The sequence below is a fragment of the Neovison vison genome, chromosome 2, assembly GCF_020171115.1.
Source record: "Neovison vison isolate M4711 chromosome 2, ASM_NN_V1, whole genome shotgun sequence".
NCBI classification, from domain to species: domain Eukaryota; kingdom Metazoa; phylum Chordata; class Mammalia; order Carnivora; family Mustelidae; genus Neogale; species Neogale vison.
Window position 1 is genome coordinate 165730216 of NC_058092.1, and position 21779 is coordinate 165751994.

At 43.8% G+C, this 21779-nt stretch overlaps 1 long non-coding RNA gene across 4 annotated transcripts in view; it reads right to left on the minus strand.

Annotated features, from left to right (window-relative positions):
- Positions 1 to 2187: 2187 nt before the first annotated feature.
- The window catches only part of LOC122900670, a 35334-nt gene continuing 15742 nt past the window's right edge, over positions 2188 to 21779 (minus strand). For all 4 annotated transcript variants that reach the window (XR_006383296.1, XR_006383295.1, XR_006383297.1 and 1 more), the window contains 2 exons: positions 3490 to 3663; positions 2188 to 2499 (listed from right to left, as the gene is read on the minus strand). This is a non-coding gene — a long non-coding RNA (uncharacterized LOC122900670). The remainder of the gene's footprint in view (positions 2500 to 3489; positions 3664 to 21779) is intronic.

Sequence of the window (21779 nt, forward strand, 5' to 3'; positions counted from 1 at the left end):
GGGCCGGCTTCCGCGCTCCTCGAGCCGAGCTGCGCACGCCAGCGGCCGGCGCTGCCCGGGCCCGAGTGTGAAATACCGGACGGTAGGAAGCGGCAGCCCCTGCGAGTGGGCGTGGCCGAGGAGACCGAGGACGGTTCAAAAGGAGGTGGAGGGATACGCGGGTCACAGTCGGAACTACTTTCAGGAGGAGGTCACGTGTGTTCCTAGTTGGGGAACTTTCCAAATTCCCACTCCCCTAGGATAGCTGCGGAGGCAAGTGCTTCTCGTCCTTTGCTCGGGGTGGCTGCCGTGTGTCGGCAGCGGAACCCCGAGCCTCCGGGTCGCGGCGGAAACGGAGGCTCCGACGGCCTCCCGCCCGAGCGCTGTCGGTGCTGGCGCCTGGGGAGCTGGTTACACAAGCACCCACATTCGAGCACGTGCCCCCACCTCCCCGCACCACTGGCCACGGCTTCTCGCAGACCACGGAGGGAGAGCTTCCAAGCTGGTCCTACCCATTCGCGAGCTACCTACCGAGCCAGCTAAAGGGCCAAGACTGAGACTTGGAGCTCTGGCGCAGCCAACAGTGCGCGTTCCTCACCGTGGGAGAAGGGGCAGAGCCCCGGGAGTCTGGCATTTCCCTTCCTGGTGCCCTGCGCTGGCAGGGACGCACCTTCCTGCCGCTGTGCACCGGGGGCAAAACGGTATCTCCTGCAGCAGCCCGCTGCTTGAATTCACCAGCGTTGCGACAAACTTCCAGTCACTACCCTTAAGCTGGTGAGCGCGCCCCACCTACTGTAGACTCAGCCAAGTGACTTATCTGGTCGGAGAACCTAGTCAATGGCCATCAGCCCAAAACAAACCTGTCAAGTCGGCTAACAGCCCTGGTTGGTTGACCTATCCCCGTGAGAGAGCCGGTTCAGAAATTCGGAGAGCTGGAGCGCAATTACCATGACATTGATCAGCTGCGGCAAAGAGAGTTGTCCACTTTCTGCTCGAAGAGAATGAGTATCAATCAACATCAATCTAGGAATTTCTTCCTTTTCTTTTCCCCTGGGAAGTAGAACTCAAGGAGACAATCGGAGTCCAAAGTATCTTAGTTGAGACTTGGGCTGAGGCACTGGCTGGCTGGCTTGCTTTTTTTTTTTTTTTTTTTTTTTTTTTTAAAAGACCTGGGAGAATGGGATCAGTTAGCATGTGTATTGCAGTAATTGTGAGTAGGTGCCTAGGAAGGTCTAAAAGGATTTATTCCGTATCTGCAAAAGAAGACTGTGCATGAGCACATCATGGTTGCAGGCAGCCCCTTGAAGACTAGAAACCCCAAGAGGGCTTGCTTAGAAGCCACAGGCCATTACCTAATTCCACAAGTACTAATTAAACCAGGGATATTTACAGTGTTCTTAGAGATCTCCCAGGCTCCATAACACTTTGCATTTATAGACTACATCCTTTTAAGATAGCCCTACAGGAGTTAGCAACCTGCTGAATCTTCCACGTTGCTACTCACTGGAGGCTGTTTTTGTGCATGATCCTAGTCAGCCTGTGGGAGGTGAAGGCCACAAGTAGAAAAGGAAATGGGGGTGGGGGGGCCTGCCACAATCTGGAAAGAGTAGGAGAAAGGCCTCCATTTGGTTTCCAAAATGAAAACCCAATCCACACAGCCTAGGGTAAGCCAGAGATTTCCTTATTTTACAAATAACCAATGATAAGGAGTCCCTGATTTGTAGGTGTTCTACTAGACTATGTGTTAAGAAACTGAGTTGTGCTCATTAGGTAGCAAATACCACTTGGTGGGGAACGGGGAAATGAAGAAGTTGAAGGGAGGTAGACTGGGGAGGGGTAAAATGTCCCACTTCAGTTTTTCAAGTGGCTGATCTTGTCTCCAGAGTCCACGGTGTTAGTGCTGCCCTACTCCGCCCCTGCCCCTGGAGCCTACCCTATCCCGAAATACACTTCCTGGAAAGGAAATGGGTTCATGAGGAGACAGGATGCTTTTCCACTCCCATGGCACAGAGTTCTTGTGGAGAGAAGGCGTGCACCACCTTGAAGTGCTGGAATGGGAGACTGGCCCACAGCAGGAGTTCCTTTGTCGGAGGGAACAAAATGGGACCGGAGTTTTGCTGCTTCTCTGAACGTGAGCTCCCTCTGCCTCTCTCGAGCAGTAAACGAAAAGGATCATCGATGCTGACAGATGTCTGGCCAGCCAGACAGTATTATCAGGTCGTTTTTAATAATTACCGAATAAACACCTCCTTCCCTCCCCAGTGTTAAATAGGTTCCTGAAGGAAACTTCAGTTTTCCGTTTTTGTTTTCCTTCATTTCTTCCTTGTACCCAGGGGCTCGCCCTACCCGAGTGGTAGAGCTGAAATCTCCAAAGAGCTAACTCTATCAAATGCACAGGAAGTTTCAAATCTGTGTATTGTTTTTCCACTTCACCTGCAGGTATCTGTTTGGATGTACAGATATTACCAGACGTTGGTTTCCAGGCACTCTAGTTCTTTACCTGTCTGGATTCAGACTGCCCTAGGGAGAAACAGAAGCTTGTAACAAAGGGAGAATTATATAAAGCTTCAGGGAGACTAACTATGCGAATAATTAGTAAACATGATAAACCAGCTTTAATTATAGTTTCTAACAGCTGATTCCAAAACTGTATTGTTACTGCACCCAAAGAATGTCCAAAGAAAATAACTTTCTTATTTTTTTTTTGATAAATGAAATAACCAGTAACTTGATGTGGGCGATATAAATAGTTGATGTGCTCTTTGTAGGTTCTGCTGCTAAAATGTCTTTTGTTGAACGCTGATCACTATACTGCCTTTCTCAGCTCCCACACACTGACCTTTCAAATAGAGATCTAAATCAATGGCTTTAATTTTTAAGCAATCTTTTCTATTTTTATCTGTTTAACCACTGTTTTCTAAATCACACAGAATAGAAAAATATAATAATTATAGGTCTGAATTTTAAACCACCCTATTATTCCAAGGGTCCAAGGTTTTTCCCCTTATTTTGCTTATCCTAATTACAAATATTGCTGTTCTTTTAAATAAAGATGTTTTTGCCCAAGACATATCTCCAGAAGGCACTTCTCCAGAAGGCACTGCAAGTAACCATACCCTAAAAAAGAACTTTCCCTTCTTGTGTCTAAGGTTTCCCAGAGCTACTGCACACAGCACTTGGGTCTCCTTTCATGTCCCAGTAGAGAGGTGTGCTGTATGAAATGATCACTCTCAGAGAAACAAGGGTGGGGCCAGGTATTCCTGGGAGAACCACAGAGCAGGAACAGGCATGCATGGGGTCGCTGTGTTCAGAAACTGAACCAGAGAGTGATGGGAAAGAAAAGACCTAACATGACAAATTAGCTTTGACTATTTTACTGTCCAACCTAACACTGGCTATTTTATATTCTACTCTGGTCCTTTTGGTACTAACTCTAATTATAGTCCTATGGAACATATATTCTGCTTTTAGCTCTTCCAAGAATAGAAAAAGATAATAATTTGTATCTACCAGCAGGTGTTGGTGCATTTGCCGGGTGCATCCCAGAGTCGCCCTCTTTCGTCTAGGTGTAGGAGGGACATAGAGAAGGAGTCAAGGTTGCCTGTGCCTCACTCCTACCAATCTTTCCCTTCAGGACATCCTTCTGGCATCCGAGGCATCAATGTTTCTGAAGACGAAGAGCACCTTTTTGAAAGGAAAAAAAAAAAAAAAAAAAGAATGAGACAAACTCTTTTTAAAATATATATATATATTTTTTAAAAGATTTTATTTATTTATTTGACAGAGAGAGATCACAAGCAGGCAGAGAGGCAGGCAGAGAGAGAGGAGGAAGCAGGCTCCCTGCTGAGCAGAGAACCCGATGCGGGACTCGATCCCAGGACCCTGAGATCATGACCTGAGCCGAAGGCAGCGGCTTAACCCACTGAGCCACCCAGGCGCCCTAAAATATATTTTTTTGTCTTTCTTTCTCATGGTGTGGCATCTTTTATCACCATTCATTCATTTAATTGTCCTGTCAACAAATATTTGGTCATCTGTTATGTGCTCATTCTGTGCAAAGCTCCATGGACAGAGCAGTGACTGGCGTAGAGGGTCCAGCCTTTATGGAATGGAGTCTCCTTGAAATGTGGCTTCTTTATCTGTTACAACCTCTTCACAGCCCAGGGAGTGAAGTCAAAGCAGTTGAAAGAACCTTGACATTTGGTAAGGTTCAATTAGCAATGATCTATTGCTGCATAAAAAAACACCATAAGCTCGGTGCCTTAAGAGGACCACCACCACTTCTTTGTTCACGATTCTGCAGTTTGGAAAGGGCACAGCTGGGCAGTTCTTCTGCCTTCCCAGGGCGGCAGCTGGGGTCAGACGTGTGGTCGCCTCTAGCTGTGAGTTATGCTGGGGCTGGGACGGCCTAGATGGCTTCCCTGGCGTCTGATGCTTCCACTGGGGCACTGAAATGGCTGGCGGCCCCCTCTCTTCATGTCACTGCTCATGATTCAGCGGCCAGCCCAAGCTCCTTTCTACTTTCTTTACAGCCTGGATCCCAAGAAAGAGAAAGCAGAAGCTACAAGGCCAGTGAAAGCCAGGGCTTGGAAGTCCCAGAACATCACTTTCACTGTATTCTTCCGGCCAAAGCCAGTCACAGGGCCAGCCAGCCCAGACCCAAGGGAGCAGGAAAGAGACCATACTCCTTAATGGAAGGAGTGCCTGGAATGGAAGGAACTGTTGGCAGTCACATTGGGAACCACTGTATCACGGGCCACAATAATTCTCTCTCTCTCTCTCTCTCTCACACACATACACACACACACACACCCCACCAGATTAGCAAAATACACTCCCTCCTGCTCCCCAGATTGTCACTCTGTGCAACACTGGCTCAAAGGGCCCAGATCTAATGATAGACACCAGGCCCAAGTGTGACTGAGGCACTTTAGATACATTTAGCTGCTATGAGCTGAAAAGACAAGTTGCAGACACAACGTATGATGCTGAGGCAGGGATAAGATAACTAGACAGATGCTCCTGATCAAAGCTGGGGGGAAACAGAAGGCATGGAGCAGCCACCATTCCTAGCAGTTCAGAAAGCCGGCTGAGCACTGTCACCCTCACTCTGGACCCAGACCACCATTACGGTCCAGTTCTTCTCCTGGGAGGCGCTTTCCAACCCACTATTCCTGGCTCGCACCTCCGGGGTGCAGGCTACAACCTCTGAAGCTCCCTTTCCACAGGCCACTGCCTGCCCTTTACAGTCCAACAGCTCTCTTGGCCTAGGTCCTACCCACAGAAAGATGGGGGCTCCATGGCTTTTTTTCCATTTTGAACTCTTTCCTCTTTAGTTCAGGCTAGCACTGACTTCATCAGTATTACTGTCTTCAACGTTCTGTGAGTCTCCTATGACTCTTAATGGAGTTTACTTCTTGCCTACAACAACTCTGCCCACAAAGCAACATCTGTAATTCTTCTAAAAACAAACTTGTGTCAACTTCGGGCCCTACCAAAGCTGTTGTTGGACTCACTGAAGGTTCTTCTTAGAAGCCCTTTGGGCTAGATGAGATGGTCTATGAGACAACATCTTAACACCTGAAGAGGCTTCAACACGGAGTCTTGATTGGATTTTTACCTCAAGGCACCATTTGAAAGGCAGGCCCCAGTGGCCATTTCTTCCTTTGAGACCATCGCTGACATCACAGAATTTCCAAGGCCCTATTTCCTCTACATTCTGCTTGAAAACTGAAGAGTGCCTTTTTTAACACATCTCTCTCTTGTAACACTATCACATATCACTAAGAGAAGCCAACTGATACTCTGAATGTGTAGCTTGAAACTCCCATTTGCCAGATCTACAAGTTCATTAGGTACATTTTCTGTCTTTTCTGTGTTTCACTGCACACAAGGGCTGCCCAACACTTTGCCCTACACAGGACCACCGCTCCAACATGTAGTACAATTTCCTCATGACCCTCAGAGACTCCCCTAAAAGTCTCCTTCCCAGACTAAGGAGATACATCAACTAAATGCAAACACAGGACCCTAGATTGGATTCTTTTTTTTTTTTAATATTTTATTTATTTATTTGACAGAGATCACAAGTAGGCAGAGAGGCAGGCAGAGAGAGAAGAGGAAGCAGGCTCCCTGCTGAACAGAGAGCCGGATGCGGGGCTTGATCCCAAAACCCTGGGATCATGACCTGAGCCAAAGGCAGAGGCTTTTACCCACTGAGCCACCCACGCACTCCCCTGGATTGGATTCTGAAATGGAAAAAGAACATCACCAGAAAAACTGGCAAAGTTCCTACAAGACCTGTGGTTTATGTCAATTTCCTGGTTTGGATCATTATTCCCTGGCTATGCAATTTATCACCATGAGGGCAGCTGGGTGAAGAACATGGGTGAACTCTATGCCATTTTTGTGACTATTTTGAAAATTGTTTCAAAATAGAACATTTTTTTAAATTACTGAATTAAAAAAAAAAAAAGAGTTATGGTTCTTTCATCATCTCTCCAACCTCTACCCAATGCCTGGTCCCAAAGCCGATGCCATGGGTCTCAGATTTTTGTTAAGCCAACACCCAACTTTCAGACATCGATTTCCACTATTTATTATGCATAACACACTACCGCAAAATGTGGCAGCTTGAAAAGCATTGATCATTTTCTTGCTCACCATTCTGCACAATGGACAGCACAATGGTGACAGCTTGTCTTTCCTTCCTGTACTGCTGGCTGGGGTGGCTTGATTGGGGCTGGAGGACCTGAGACAACCTCCAGCACAGGGCTAGTAGTTCAGCTACAGTGGGCTGGAATAGCAAGGAGCTGGGCCTGTCTCCCTTCACAGGGTCTCATTCTCCAGAGGCATGCTGCCTCCATGAAGCCTTCCTCTTCAACACGGCTGGCAGTGTTCTTTACGTGGTAATTATTGTCCAAGAGAGCAAAAAACTTAAGTTGCCAGGTGTAGGCACAGAACTGGAATAGCTTCATTTTTGCTTTGTTCTATTGACCGAAGCAAGTAACAGAGGCTGTCAAGATTCTCGGTTGGGGTGGGGCGGCGGGAAAAGAGAATCTGCCTCTCAGTAGTAAGCATGGAGAGAAATGGAGGAACTGTAGGTGGTTCTCTACCACCATGATCCCAGATCACTCCCCTAGAAATGCCTCCTCAAACCAATCTTCATGGTCAATTCTTCCTGGAAGCTCTACCATTTAAGAATCATTGATATCAGGGCATCTGGGTGGCTCAGTCGGTTAACCATTTTGTTCTTTATTTCAGCTCAAGTTGTGATGTCAGGGTCCTGAGACCCAGCTCTGTGTGGTGCTCCATGGGGAGTCTGCTTGGGATTCTCTCTCTCCCTCTCCTCTGACCTTCTCCCTGTTTGTACTTTCCCTCTCTCTCAAAAAAAAAAGAAAAGAAAAAAGAAAAAACCTTTCTTTAAAAAAAAAAAAAGAATCATCGCTATTAGTTGACAATTTGATTAGCAACCGTTTTCTGTTTGTTACCCATCTTGTTCCCTAATCCTATAATTTTTTCACTGGTTCTCTCATCAATGTTACATGCATATTTCTACACTAGGATTAATATATGCCACAAAATTATCCATCAGTAAAATAAAACAGAAGTGATAATACATTCATCTGTATTTACATAAATCCGTGGAAAATATCCAAAAGAATAAACAGGAGAGAAGATAACACTGCTTATCTCTGACTACAGGCTGGGGAGGGAGGGCTTCCGAGGGAGGAGACTTTCTCTTTCCATTTCTTTCTTTTTTTACGGGCTGAAGGTTCTTTACAATGATCATTTAATGTTTTCATAAGGTTAAAAAAAAAAAAGGGACCTCGCCCAATACAATTAAGTCTAAAAATCAACAGATGCCCAATATTAGAAGAATATCAAATAAACCAGGGAGAGAGCTCAACTCTAATTCCACTTTTTTTTTTTAAAAGATTTTACTTATTTATTTGACAGACAGAGATCCCAAGTAGGCAGAGGCAGGCAGAGAGAGGAGGAAGCAGGCTCCCCGCTGAGCAGAGAGCCCAATGCAGGGCTTGATCCCAGGACCCTGAGATCATGACCTGAGTTGAAGTCAGAGGCTTTAACCCACTGAGCCACCCAGGAGCCCCCTGATTCCACTTTTAAATAAATGAGCACACTAAGGGAGTTCTGGCATTTAAGACTGAATGTCTGTTTGGTGTCCGCTGCCCCAGGGAAGTACGCAAGAACATCTGTCATCATTAGGGTCTAGTGTGGCTGACATGTCGCACCTTACCCTAGGTACCCTCTCTCCCTGGATCAACTCCCTCTCCTCTTCTGACTCTTCGTGCTATTGAATAACTTTTGCCACTCAAAGAAAATAAGAGAAACACTCTTCTGGTATCACAGTACCCCCACTATTCAACGCAGTGGCCCATGATGTTCGGATCCGGGACTGTAAGAGCTGGGAGAAACCTCAAAAGTCCCTTATTTCACCAACCCCGTTTTACACACGGTGACCTGAAGCCCAAAGGAATTATATGCCCAGATTACACAGCTACTTGGGGAGGGATCCTGGATTGCAGCCTGGGAAAATTCCTGCTATTCCAACCGAAAATAAAGATGGGAAGAAAACCTCATTTTGATAAAATCCCAAAAGATTAATTAGAGAGAAATTTGGCTACAGGTAGCTTTTAATAGTGTTTTCAAGCCTCGGGCAGGGGGAATGAAGGGAACAAGACTGCTTGAGGACCCTCAAGGTTGAGAACAGGGGAAGACAGGGATAAGTAAGGAAACAATATGATTACTAATGCTCACTCTCTTGCCCTGAGTTGGGGCAATTCATTAGACCAGGAGATTAGGGCTCTAAAGGTCAAATGTGAAAACACGAATTGCTACCCGTAGCTAGTTTGCTCCCCCTCAGTGCTAGGATCATTGGAGGAGTATCTCCCAAGGACATTAAGGCAGCCCTTATATGGAGCCTGGAAAAAAGAAAAGGAAGGGAATGGCCAAGGTGGTTGGGAAGAGAGGGAACACTGCCGTCTGCTGAAGAGCGGGACACGGTATAAACGGTGCACGGTGTAATCAACAGGACACGTTCTGCGGGATGCAACACCACACAGGGGAGCTCCTTGCAGTCTGAACAGGTCACTGCAGAGAGACAGTTGGACTCTGGGTTTCCCCAGGCCAGTCTGCCACAGAGAAGTATTAGTTTGTTTCTGGTATGAAGGCAGGAGAGGCTGCACCCCTGCTTGCCTCTCTTCCACAAATATTTATGCCTATTCGTTCTGAAATTTCCCCTCAAACCTAAACCCCAAAATAATAAAATATGCCTGGTTGAGGCTAAGTAAAACAGATAGGGGAGGGAAAAGCAATACAGATAAGTTCATTCGAGTAACATTCGAGTAACATTCATGTGGTTAAGAATTCCCACGGGCTCACTAATACTCTTCCCCAGATAAAGGTCTTTTTTTTTTTTCCTTTACTTAACTTCCCATTTTTTCCTCTTCTATCCTTTTCTTTTAAGATTTTATGTTTAAAAGGTTTTATTTATTTTAGAGAGAGTGAGAGACAGAGAGCAAGCTGGGGGAGGGACAAGAGGGAGAGAGAATCTCAAGCAAACTCCGCTCCACACAAGAGGCTCGATCTCATGACCCAGGAGTCACAACCTGAGCTGAAACCAAGAGTCGGATGCATAACCAACTGGGTCATCCAGGCGCCCCAAAACTTTATTTTTTAGGTAATCTCTGCTCCCAATATGGTGCTCACACCCACATTCCTGAGATCAAGAGTTGCACGCTCCAGTGACTGAGCCAGCCAGATGCCCCTTCCTCTTCTATCCTTATACAAATACACTGAAAGGACCTTTGCAAGAGAGGGCTGGGAAAGGTGCTGATCCTTTGTGCACGGCCTCGGTTTTTCCAAGCTGCCATGGATTCAATGTGTGTGTCCACCACCGCCACCACCACCTCCCCCAAAATCTTAGGTTGAAACTGGTATCAGGAAGTAGGCCTTTGGCAGGCAATTGGGTTCTGAGCATGCAGCCCTTATGAATGGCACTAGTGCCCTTAGGAAAGAGGCCTGTCTGAACTCTGTCCGCCTTCCACCACGCCAGGTGAGGTCATCGGGAAGACAGCCATCTGTCAATCACGAAGCTCACCCTCCCCCAAACACAGAACCCAATCCTGCAGGCAGGCTGATCTGGGGCTTTCAGCTTCCCAAACTGTGAGAAGTATATTTCCATTGCCTTGAAGCCACCCAGGCTACTGTGGTTAGTTGCAGTGGCCCAAAAGGACTAACACATCCTCTTCCTTCCATCCTACTCTCCCTTTCCCTGTCCTCTTTCTTGCCATTCTCTTTCATCCTAGTCCCATTTTCCTCCTACTCATCTCTACATTTCAAGATTCTCCTTATTGGGGTGCGTGGGTGGTTCGGTCTGTTAAGCATCCAATTCTTGATCTCATCAGCTCCGGTCGTGATCTCAGGGTCGTGAGATTGAGCTGGTGTCAGGCTCTGCACTGGCTATGGAGCCTACTTAAGATTGTCTCTCTCCCTCTGCTCCCCACCCCCACCACCACACGCTCTCTATTCCTTTCCCTCTCTCTCAAAAAAAAAAAAAAACAAACAAACTTATTAACATCCTGATACAGCTAGAAGACAGGAGTGAAGGTGACATTTACAGCACTGTCCAGTTACATGGCTCCAAGGGCTGTAATTCCCATCATATATTATGCTATTGCTCTGTGCCTTTTGATTTTTCAATCACAGGAATACAGTATCTTTAATTTACATTTAATTTTTTTAAACCTAACCTAGTGGCCCAGTGGAGTGGGGGGGCACCATTTAATTTCCATGGTTCCACTTAATGACAAAATAAAGCAGTTCTAGAGTCTATGCCTTATAGACTTGTTAACAATGTCTCGGGATTAGTAAGTTCAAAAGTACTCTCATGGTGATTGAGGTTTTTTCATCTTACAGCAACTTCAGAAAGAATACCATAGAGAAACCTAACATCAGATCTACCTTAGAAGGGAAATCTTATCTTTTCTAAATACAATAGGTGAACAGTTTTCTTTGGTGGATTTCTGCTAATTAGTTGTACTTAAGTATGTTGCATTTCTTAAAAGATATATAGGTTTGGCAGCCTGGGTGGCTCAGTGGGTTAAGCATCTGCCTTCGGCTCAGGTCATGGGCTCAGGTCATGATCTCATGGTCCTGGGATCGAGTCCGCATGTTGGGTTCCCTGCTCAGCAGGGAGCCTACTTCTCCCACTCTCTCTGCCACTCTCCCGTTTATGCGCGCTTTCTCTCTCTCTCTGTCAAATAAATAAAATCTTAAAAAAAAAAAAAAAAAAAAGATGTGCAGGTTTTACATTTCAGGAAACCCAAGAGGAAAAGGAGGTCTGTAAGCAAAAGGTCATTAAACTTAACAATTAATCTGGGAATACTTCAAATCCTAAACATAAATTTCATAAAGCCAGGGAACTTGGGAGGAAGTGGAAGCTAATGGATAGAAACAGTATATTTTTCTAAGGAGAAAACAAACAAACAAACCCTTATTTTCTTAGCTCTAGGACTAAGTCCTCTCTGAAATTTTTTTCCTGGACATAGTACCTTTGTCTTGGCTGCCTCCCAAAGTGTGGCCCCAGGCCACTGGCTGCTAGAGCTTACAGAACCACCCCCTTCTTAGGTCACCTGTTGAGGTAAGTGGAAGGGAGACCTAAATTAAGCTGTGCCTCACCGTCAATGTGTTCTTATAGACTCGCTAACTGTAATATATTTTATTGCTTTATTATTTGGTCTTTATATTTTTTTAAATAACTTATAACTGTAAAATAGGATTGTCTGCATTTCAAATTCTGTTTATTTTACAATGTTGAGGCATTTGTCCTATTAACTGGGCAACCTTTCCTTATGATTTGAATTTGGCACATTAAGTCTTCTGTTTTTCTTTCTTTTTTTTTTTAAGATTTTATTTATTTGACAGACAGAGATCACAAGTAGGCAGAGAGGCAAGCAGAGAGAGAGAGAGAGAGGAGGAAGCACTTCTCACTGAGCAGAGAGTCTGACGTGGGGCTCAATCCCAGGGCCCTGGGATCATGACCTGAGCCAAAGGCAGAGGCCTTAACCCACTGAACCACCCACACACCCCAAGTCTTCTGTGTTTAAAGTGGAATTCTCCTGCCCAAGGATGGCTATTTTTGAAATGCACTGCCCTTTTTAACTATATCCAGAAATTTGCAGACTGGAAAGTTTTGCCCTAAGAATAAGCCATGTTTGTAGCTTACATCCCTTGGTAGCTTCCTTGACTTGGGTTTGCCTGGTGAGGCTAGGTCAAGCAATCCAGACTTCTAGTTCTCCCAAACTGCACAATATATTTTTAATAACCTTCTCCTCTAGACATCTGTTTATTTCGCAATGAACAATTAAAGGCATTTCTGCTTCAGGGCACAGCACGCAAACCAAGGAGAGTGCTGTTCTTGTACCACCTTGGCTGATGGAGACTCAGGATACCCTTTAAAAGAAAGTAAGTTATGCATGAAAATACTTTCAGAGGTTGTCCCAAAGCAAATTATAGAAATTACACATCTCTTAGAACTCTGGTCGCTTACCACTCACTGGCCACCAGTCATTTAAATAAAATGACCACGGGGTTTTCCCAAAGTTAGAAGACTCCTATGAAACATGTATGGGGATCCTCAAAAGGGAACCTCTCCCGAGTCCTTGAGAACCAGAGCAACATCCTCAGCGACATGGATTTGGAGAAACGATCACACGGCATAGGAGACTCGAACACTAGCAATTCTGCTGCTGGGGAGAAATCTCAGAGTAGGAGTTTCAAACTGGAAAATGGAGGCACACAGACAGTTTTTAGGGGGTTAAGTCCAGATCTTTATCTTCTATGTATACTCCCTCCTAAGTCTGAACTACCTGAGAACCCATGGAGTCAAGCACCCCTGTGGTTCCTAATCCCATTCATAGTGGCCCCTTTTTCCTCTTTAGAAGAGAAAGGCACACCCATGTTCTTTATCTGGGTGCTTGAGGATGTGCTGCCCCAAAGGGTAATGACATGCAAGAAGCTAAAGAGACAATCCAAAATAATGAGAGCAACGTTAAGAAGCTGAGCCTACCGACAAACACTTCTGAATACGAGTGTTAACATTTCTTGTTTCCTAGTGAATTGAAGAAAGACACCACCCACTGATTAATCATTAAAAATAACACCACTAAGTGATGCGGGGCATACAGCATGTAAAGCTTTCAAATAAATGAGTAACATCATTTACTCAATTTATTCCAACTGTTACCTACTTATTTATGTATGTGAATGGTAGTCCTCAGTGTTTATAATATAAAAGCAAGAACTGGGCATAAACCGATGCTGAACTGGTCTTCTTCTAAAAATAAGTAAAATTCGTTCATGATATACAAACCAATTTCTTAAAGTTCCATTGATTTTGTGTGTGTGTGTTTCAATATGATCAAAAATTTAAAAGCATTTAATTGGTCAGTTGTGAACGAAAAATGATAATTCAGAAAAAATTTTAACACTTTGGAGTATTACGGTTAAAGAAATTCAATGTAATTTAAGTTTATATGTAAAATTTGTTGGCAAAGAAATATGTTAAAGTGATCAGTAGAAAACACTCACACATAACACATAAAATGTATATTATATTCAGATAAGAACCTGTGACTGAAGTAGAAAGTTCAAGTCCCAAAAGAAAAAGAAGGGATGTAGAATTTCCCACTATAAGAGACCTTGTTCATATCATTAATGTTTGATGTATAAAGGTAAGTATCAGATTACTTTGGTATTTTTATGTCACTGGATACATTTAAGAATCCCACTTCTATTTTTTTTTTAAGATTTATTTATTTATTTGAGAGAGCAAGAGCCAGGGGCGGGGCAGGGGGAGAGGGAGAGAAAGTCTCAAGCAGATTCCCTTCTGAGCACAGAGCCCGACACGGGGCTTGATCCCAAGACCCTGAGATCACCACCAGAGCCAAAAGCAAGAGTTAGACGCTTAACAGACTGTGCCACCCAGGTGCCCAAAGAAATCTACTTTTAATGTTAATGTTTACATTACAAGCAAATCAATTCCTTTGCAACCAAAAGTTATGATAAAAAATTTGATTCCAATTTCCAAATTGAGGGGTAAAAAGTCTAAAAACTCCTCTTCTATAGAAACTTTCCTAGATGGCATACAAACACTTACATAGGGACGTTCACAGCAACAGTATTTGAAATAGCAAGAAGTTAGAACCTAAATATCCATCAATATGGATGAATAAAATGTGATTATTTTCATGTAATAGAATATTATATACCAGGTTAATAGGAATAAACTAGATTAACCTGTCAACATGGGAGTATCTCAATTTACTAGACTATAGTTACATGTGATCCTCGGAATCACTTCCTCCCCTTTCCCATCCTTCTCACAACAGAAAAACCAGTCGAGGAGGTATGAGCTCCATAGGCTGTGTGACATCATCCAAACCTTGACCCTGGAGCAGAGGACTTTGAATGGGTGTGTAACGTGATCATATCACAGTTACGATCCTGAAGGTTCCACAGTTGTCTGACGTATTTTAATGACTAATGCCCTGCTGGGAGTGGAAGAAGGGGGATTAAAAGGGCCAAAGAACCAATTAGAAGGAAAAGAATTTCCCCATCATCTTTCTGAAATCTTACTTGCCTGGAAAGAAGTAAGGTATTTAGGGTAGAGAGAGGAAATATTAGTGATCTTGTAAATATCAAATGGTGGGATAAGCAGAAAGCAACTCTTAGCAAGAAATTCATTCTATGATAATAAAATCCGAGGTCACAAGTTTGTTTCTGTAGGAATGCAAAATCCATAATGCCCACTAATAACCATTAAGTTCCTTACCTATCTGGGTGAATTTCATTCCTCTCCTTCTGTTTAGAAAAATCTACTTAAATAGTTGAGTATTTTCAAAAATTAAATCCTATTTTCCAACTGACCATGATACAAAATTAGTGACAACAAAAAAATGGGAATAAGAGCAATAACGATACTATATACCACCATTTATTATTACTAATATTTTGTTAACATTTAGAAATGTAGCTCATTAAAGGGCATATAGAAGGTCTTAGGAAGACCTCTGGCATGTTTACATTTTCTTTTTCAGGTCTCTGCAAACATGTTTTTATAAAGACAGTCTGGGGTGAGGACTTACATGTTATATATTATATAAATAATAAGGAATATTTGTCGATAACATACTACTGTTAGGAGATCTACACAAATACATCTTCTGTATTTCTTACAACTTGACCCCATCTTCCTCTCTACCCCAACCCTTGAAGTCACCCCTCTCTTGTAACAGCTAAGGCTCGATGATCATGTCTGCAGTCTTCCACCTTCAGGAATGTGCTCCTGAAACTTCCCAGCATGCTGCAAGTACTCTCTGGCAAACTCATCCCATCAGTTTCCTAGACATGCCCCCACAGGTATGAACCTCCACAAGGAAGCGGCTTTCACACAGGTGCCGCTAGCAATGTGGAGGAAAGGGAGAAAACGATGTCATTGGACTGACTGTATCCATTGACCCTCATGGTATGTGTGTGAAAGGAAGATTCATGGTTGTAGCCCTTGGTAGCCCTGGACATAAAATTAAACCGCATTGCCATTGCTGGTAAATCTTTCCAACTTTTTGCTGTTCTTAATAATTTCCTATCATTCCAGTCTTCTCCTTGGGGCACGAAATGGAGCATTTCTTGAGTCAGACACTCTTGGGGTTAGTTTACAGCAAACACACTCAACCTGAGTCACTTCTTGCTTCCTTCTACATCGCTCCCTACTGCCTTACCCTGAAAAGGGACAGACTTAGCCATGTATACTCAGACCACAAACTCCTTGAGAAGCTCTCTGGCATGGAGGTTAAAAGCACGGTTTCTGGAGCCAGAGAGTCTGCTTTCAAATTTTGCTCCGCCGCGTACCAGTGGTGAGATCTTTGGCAAGCTGGTTCATCTCTCTGCATGCCAGCATCATCCAGTGTCTAATAGGGATGGTAATAGTACTGACAGATGGGGCCGTTGTAATGGTTAAGTGAGGAGATCCGCAGCACTCAGAACAAGCCTGGCACGTGGTAAACACTGTAAGAGTGTCCACTGTTAGCTGTCACTGTGGGAAAGAGGCTCCTGTTCCTTCTAACTTGCCTCGCTGCCCCCTACACACACCTTGCACATGGTCTGCCGTTTGGTAAGCTTTCTGTAAATGCTGAATGAGTGACAAATAACGATCAACAAGTGCCAGATGGGAGATGGAAAGGAAACAAGGACTCCCTTCACCCCCAGTCCTTCAAGATGTCCCAATAAACAGTACTTTTAAAATAATTGTACGTCTTTCATTGATAAATCTTGTGCCATAACCACGTGGCAGTTAAGAGTTCCGACAAGGGGCATTGGCCGCTGAGTCACTCTAGAATCAGGGCCTGCTGTTCCAGCGGTCCAATCACATTGACCTTGACCAGCCACATGCTTAAGTCACATGCCCAACATTGTGACATGAGCAAGACCGCACACGAACTCCTTCTTCCACCTATTCAAAGTTCTCTGAGGGGGCCCGGTTCTGAAGATGTCACCTCCCTCCCACCCCCGGCCCCGTGGGCTAGACCGTTTCCTGGGTAGTGTCTCCTACAAACTAGGAGGGAGGCTAATGTCAGCTGAGCCGTGTAAAGAACAAACCAGCAGGGGCTTCCCAGGAATCCACCTGATTCACAGCATTCGGAAGGTACAGTAGCAGAATCAAAACGGCCCCCAGACTCCCGAGCTTCAGCCCTGACAACTCCTAACCCCATCTCAGTCTTCACTTCAGTGAAGCTACTCCTAGTTAGCACTGACGTTTCTTGAAGGTTGGGGGAGGGTGGAAAAAACAACCTCTTGTGTAAACTTCTGTCCTTCTCACAATGCCTAGCACATCTTTTTACCAGACACTCAGTAAAGGATTTAAACTCAATAACTGAAAGACTATGTACTATGTACAAATATACACTTGAACATACAAATACAACTTATCAGCTGGATATAATATAATCCTTAGGTAATAATATTCATAGATTACACAACATTATCATGTCTTGTTATATAAACCTCTTCTTTCAATACTTTTGGTGGGGGGGTATTATCTGGAAAGACCTTCCTCACTATTTCTATCTTTTTTTTTTTTTTGGTCCCAAAGAGAACATTAACAGAGGAAATGTCCATCTTACTTAATATTCTGTGTCCTGAAAGGGGGAGTGGGAAGAGGAACCTATGAGACTGTTTTAAATACAAACCAAACACAGTAATATACCTTACCTTTCCCTCGGCTGCAACATAAATAACCAAAATGCCCAGAATGTGGACTCCTGATTCTATTCAAGAGACTAACTCTTCTCTTTCAAGCAGATTCTGGTGAAATTATTTGTTTCTAACATTGCTTTTTTGATTTTCTCTAAGACAGAACGGTCAAATCACAAGTGAGGTTTAGTTTCACAGATTATACATATTAACTCTGGAACACTGTAATGGTTAATATAACTCTAGTGAATGGCGGGGGGAGGGAACTAAGCATTTTTCTTCTAGAATGAGTAATGAGCTTTTGTTTTCAAGGGAACCCCAGCAGAGTGAAAGCCAAGCCTTCTTGCCCACACGGGCAGAGCTGAAACTCAGTCCTAGGGAGCAGGACTATATGGCGGACTAGAAATGGGGGTGGAGCCAGCATGCGAGGAAGAGATGAGAGGTCGAGGAAGGAGAGGCATTACCCTCGAGGATGAGCAGCTCCCTTTGAGACGGCTCTATGGATTAACACAAGTTCACAGAGGTAAAATATTGTGCAAAGGGGAAAAAGAAAAGGGAGCAGGTGAAATGGAAAAGATGAGTAGGGAAAAAAAAGTCCATCTGGTAGAAAGCAATAGAGCATGACCTGAAACTGCCTTAGGTACCGAAGCTCACTGATGTATTCTAGAGTCTTCGGCTCACTTGAGACAATAACCTAGTTCCAGCCTCGTTCCACTCCAGTTATGACGAATTGTCCTTCATTGTTGATGGTCAAGAATGACTAGTGTTTTATTTCCATCTGTGAATTTATTTAAAACTATTCTCTGCCGAAGACAAGCCTTTATCAAGTGAAGAAAGCAGGGTTCCATAGCTTCTTTATCTTCTACACATTTACATTTTTTCAGCATTACTCTGTATCTTATATTTTCCCATGCTGTCTGTATATGAAAGAAATGGACTGTGGGTGTCTTACCATATGCGCTTTGAAATGAGCTTCTCCGAGACCTAAATAAATAAATAAAAAGAATTGGTCCAAACAGGACCTGGGCCATTTAGCCTTGAGATTATTGACAGTGAAAACACAGAGCATATTAAGTCAAGGGGACCGGGACCCAATCAATCAAGCAGTAAATTTATTCAAAACATTGACATATCGGGCACCCAGGTGGCTCAGTTGGTTAAGCAACTGCCTTCAGCTCAGCTCATGATCCTGGGGTCCTAGGATGGAGCCCTGCATTGGGCTCCCTGCTCAGTGGGGAATCTTCTTTCTCCCTATCCTGCTCTGCCTGCTTGTGCTCTCTTGCTCTCTCTGCCAAATAAATAAATAAAATCTTTAAAAGAAATTGACATATAAAAAAAACCATATATTTGAGACATAACTAGACCAATAAAAAGTATTAAAGCGACCAGTCTAGTTTGGGGGGATTGTTTCTTTTTCTGTCTGGAAATTTAGTTAAGTAAAATTTGTTACTAAACCTTGCAGAAAATATGCTGGGTGGAACTACATAGAACTATGTGGAAAAGCTGTGGTTGAGTTGGTAAGAGTAACACAGTATGTAGTGCCATGAATGTTTTCATGAATATTTTGGCAACTGTCTTAAGTGAGGCTGGACCGCCATAACAAAGTACCTCAGACTGGGAGGCTTGCACAACAAAATTTTAGTTTTGGAGGCTGGGAAATCCAGTATCAAGGTGGTGACCAATTCAGTTCCTGGTTTGCAGATGGCCACCTTCTCACTGGGACCTCACATCTCAGGGAGCAGGCAGGATGAGCGAGAGCATGAGAGCAAGCGCCCTCTGGTGTCCCTTTTTTATAAACGCCCTAATCCCATCATAAGGGTCCTGTCTCCAAGACCTTATCTAATCCTAATTACTTCCCAAAGGCCGTCTCTCGAATTACCATCATATTGGGGGTTAGGGCTTCAACATATGAATTTTGGAGGGACATTAACATTCAGTCCATAATAGCAAATAAAATATGTTATTCCAACACAAAGAAATGGAAAAATGTTCCATGCTCCTGGATTCGAAGAATAAATATTGTGAAATTGTCTATGCTACCTAAAGCAATCTACACATTTAATGCAATTCCTATCAAAGTACCATCCATCTTTTTCAAAGAAATGTAACAAATAATTCTAAAATTTATGTGGAACCAGAAAAGACCTCGAATAGCCAAAGGGATATTGAAAAAGAAAGCCAAAGTTGGTGGCATCACAATTCCGGACTTCAAGCTCTATTACAAAGCTGTCATCATCAAGACAGCATGGTACTGGCACAAAAACAGACACATAGATCAATGGAACAGAATAGAGAAGCCAGAAATAGACCCTCAACACTATGGTCAACTAATCTTCGACAAAGCAGGAAAGAATGTCCAATGGAAAAAAGAAAACCTCTTCAATAAATGGTGTTGGGAAAATTGGACAGCCACATGCAGAAAAATGAAATTGGACCATTTCCTTACACCACACACAAAAATAGACTCAAAATGGATAAAGGACCTCAATATGAGATAGGAATCCATCAAAATCCTTGAGGAGAACACAGGCAGCAACCTCTTCGACCTCAGCCGCAGCAACATCTTCCTAGGAACATCGCCAAAGGCAAGGGAAGCAAGGGCAAAAATGAACTATTGGGATTTTATCAAGATCAAAAGCTTTTGCACAGCAAAGGAAACAGTTAACAAAACCAAAAGACAACTGACAGAATGGGAGAAGATATTTGCAAACGATATATCAGATAAAGGACTAGTGTCCAAAATCTATAAAGAACTTAACAAACTCAACACCCAAAGAACAAATAATCCAATCAAGAAATGGGCAGAGGACATGAACAGACGTTTCTGCAAAGAAGACATCCAGATGGCCAACAGACACATGAAAAAGTGCTCCATATCACTCGGCATCAGGGAAATACAAATCAAAACCACAATGAGATATCGCCTCACACCAATCAGAATGGCTAAAATCAACAAGTCAGGAAATGACAGGGCTGGCGAGGATGCGGAGAAAGGGGAACCCTCCTACACTGTTGGTGGGAATGCAAGCTGGTGCAACTACTCTGGAAAACAGCATGGAGGTTCCTCAAAATGCTGAAAATAGAACTGCCCTATGACCCAGCAATCGCACTACTGGGTATTTACCCTAAAGATACAAACATAGTGATCCGAAGGGGCACGTGCACCCGAATGTTTATAGCAGCAATGTCCACAATAGCCAAACTATGGAAAGAACCTAGATGTCCATCAACAGATGAATGGATCAAGAAGATGTGGTATATATACACAATGGAATACTATGCAGCCATCAAAAGAAATGAAATCTTGCCATTTGCGACAACATGGATGGAACTAGAGCGTATCATGCTTAGCGAAATAAGTCAAGCGGAGAAAGACAACTATCATATGATCTCCCTGATATGAGGAAGTGGTGATGCAACATGGGGGGTTAAGGGGGTAGGAGAAGAATAAATGAAACAAGATGGGATTGGGAGGGAGACAAACCATAAGTGACTCTTAATCTCACAAAACAAACTGAGGGTTGCTGGGGGGAGGGAGGTTGGGAGAAGGGAGGTGGGGTTATGGACATTGGGGAGGGTATGTGCTTTGGTGAGTGCTGTGAAGTGTGTAAACCTGGTGATTCACAGAACTGTACCCCTGGGGATAAAAATATAATGTTTATAAAAAATAAAAAAAAATTAAAAAAATATGTTATTCCAGTTCTAGGTAAAATGGAGTAAGCACACGCTACCCTGCCTTTCTCACTGAATATACCTATGGGACCTGGATGGAACCCGAGGAACAACTATTTGAAAAGCCTATAAATAGTAGCAGGTGAACCAAGAAAGAAGACCAGAATCCAAAGCACCACTAAATCAGCAGTGATATTTTTAAGATTTTATTTATTTATTTAAGAGAGAGAGAGAGAGAGCAAGAGCCAGAGCAAGAGAGAGACAGCATGCAGGAGCAGGGGGAAGGGCAAAGGAAGAGGGAGAAGCAGACTTCCTACAAGCAGGGAGCTCAATGTTGGGCCCGATCTCAAGACACTGGGATCATGACCCGAGCCGAAGGCAGATGCTTCACCACCTGAACCACCCAGGCACCCCCAGCAGTGAGTTTTCCATTCTGTTTTTTCCCCTACCAGAACCCCCTGGTCTAGATGTAAGGCAGCTTGAAACTCAGAATGGGTGCCAGGGCAGAGAGAACTCCTGAGGGAAGCCCTCTAGTTCTAGTCTAGCTCATTTCCCTTGCTCAGAGAGTATCAGGGAAATCTGTCATTTTTTGTTCTTTTGTTCTTTTTTTGTTGTTCTTTTTTCTTTTGTTCTTTTGTTCTCTAGTACCCCAGGCCCCAGGAAATCCTGCCACCCCAGCAGTAGCAAGGACTCCAATGGCACTGGGGGCCCACAGGCACCAAAATCTCAGAGGGAGGGAAACTTTCCTCTGTGGAGAAGCTGTGCTCCTGGAGGGTGGGAAATCACAGTTGTTTTCTCTCGGTTCTATTGCTTGGCCCAGGGCATGGCGCAGTCTCAGGAAGCATGTAGCAGAA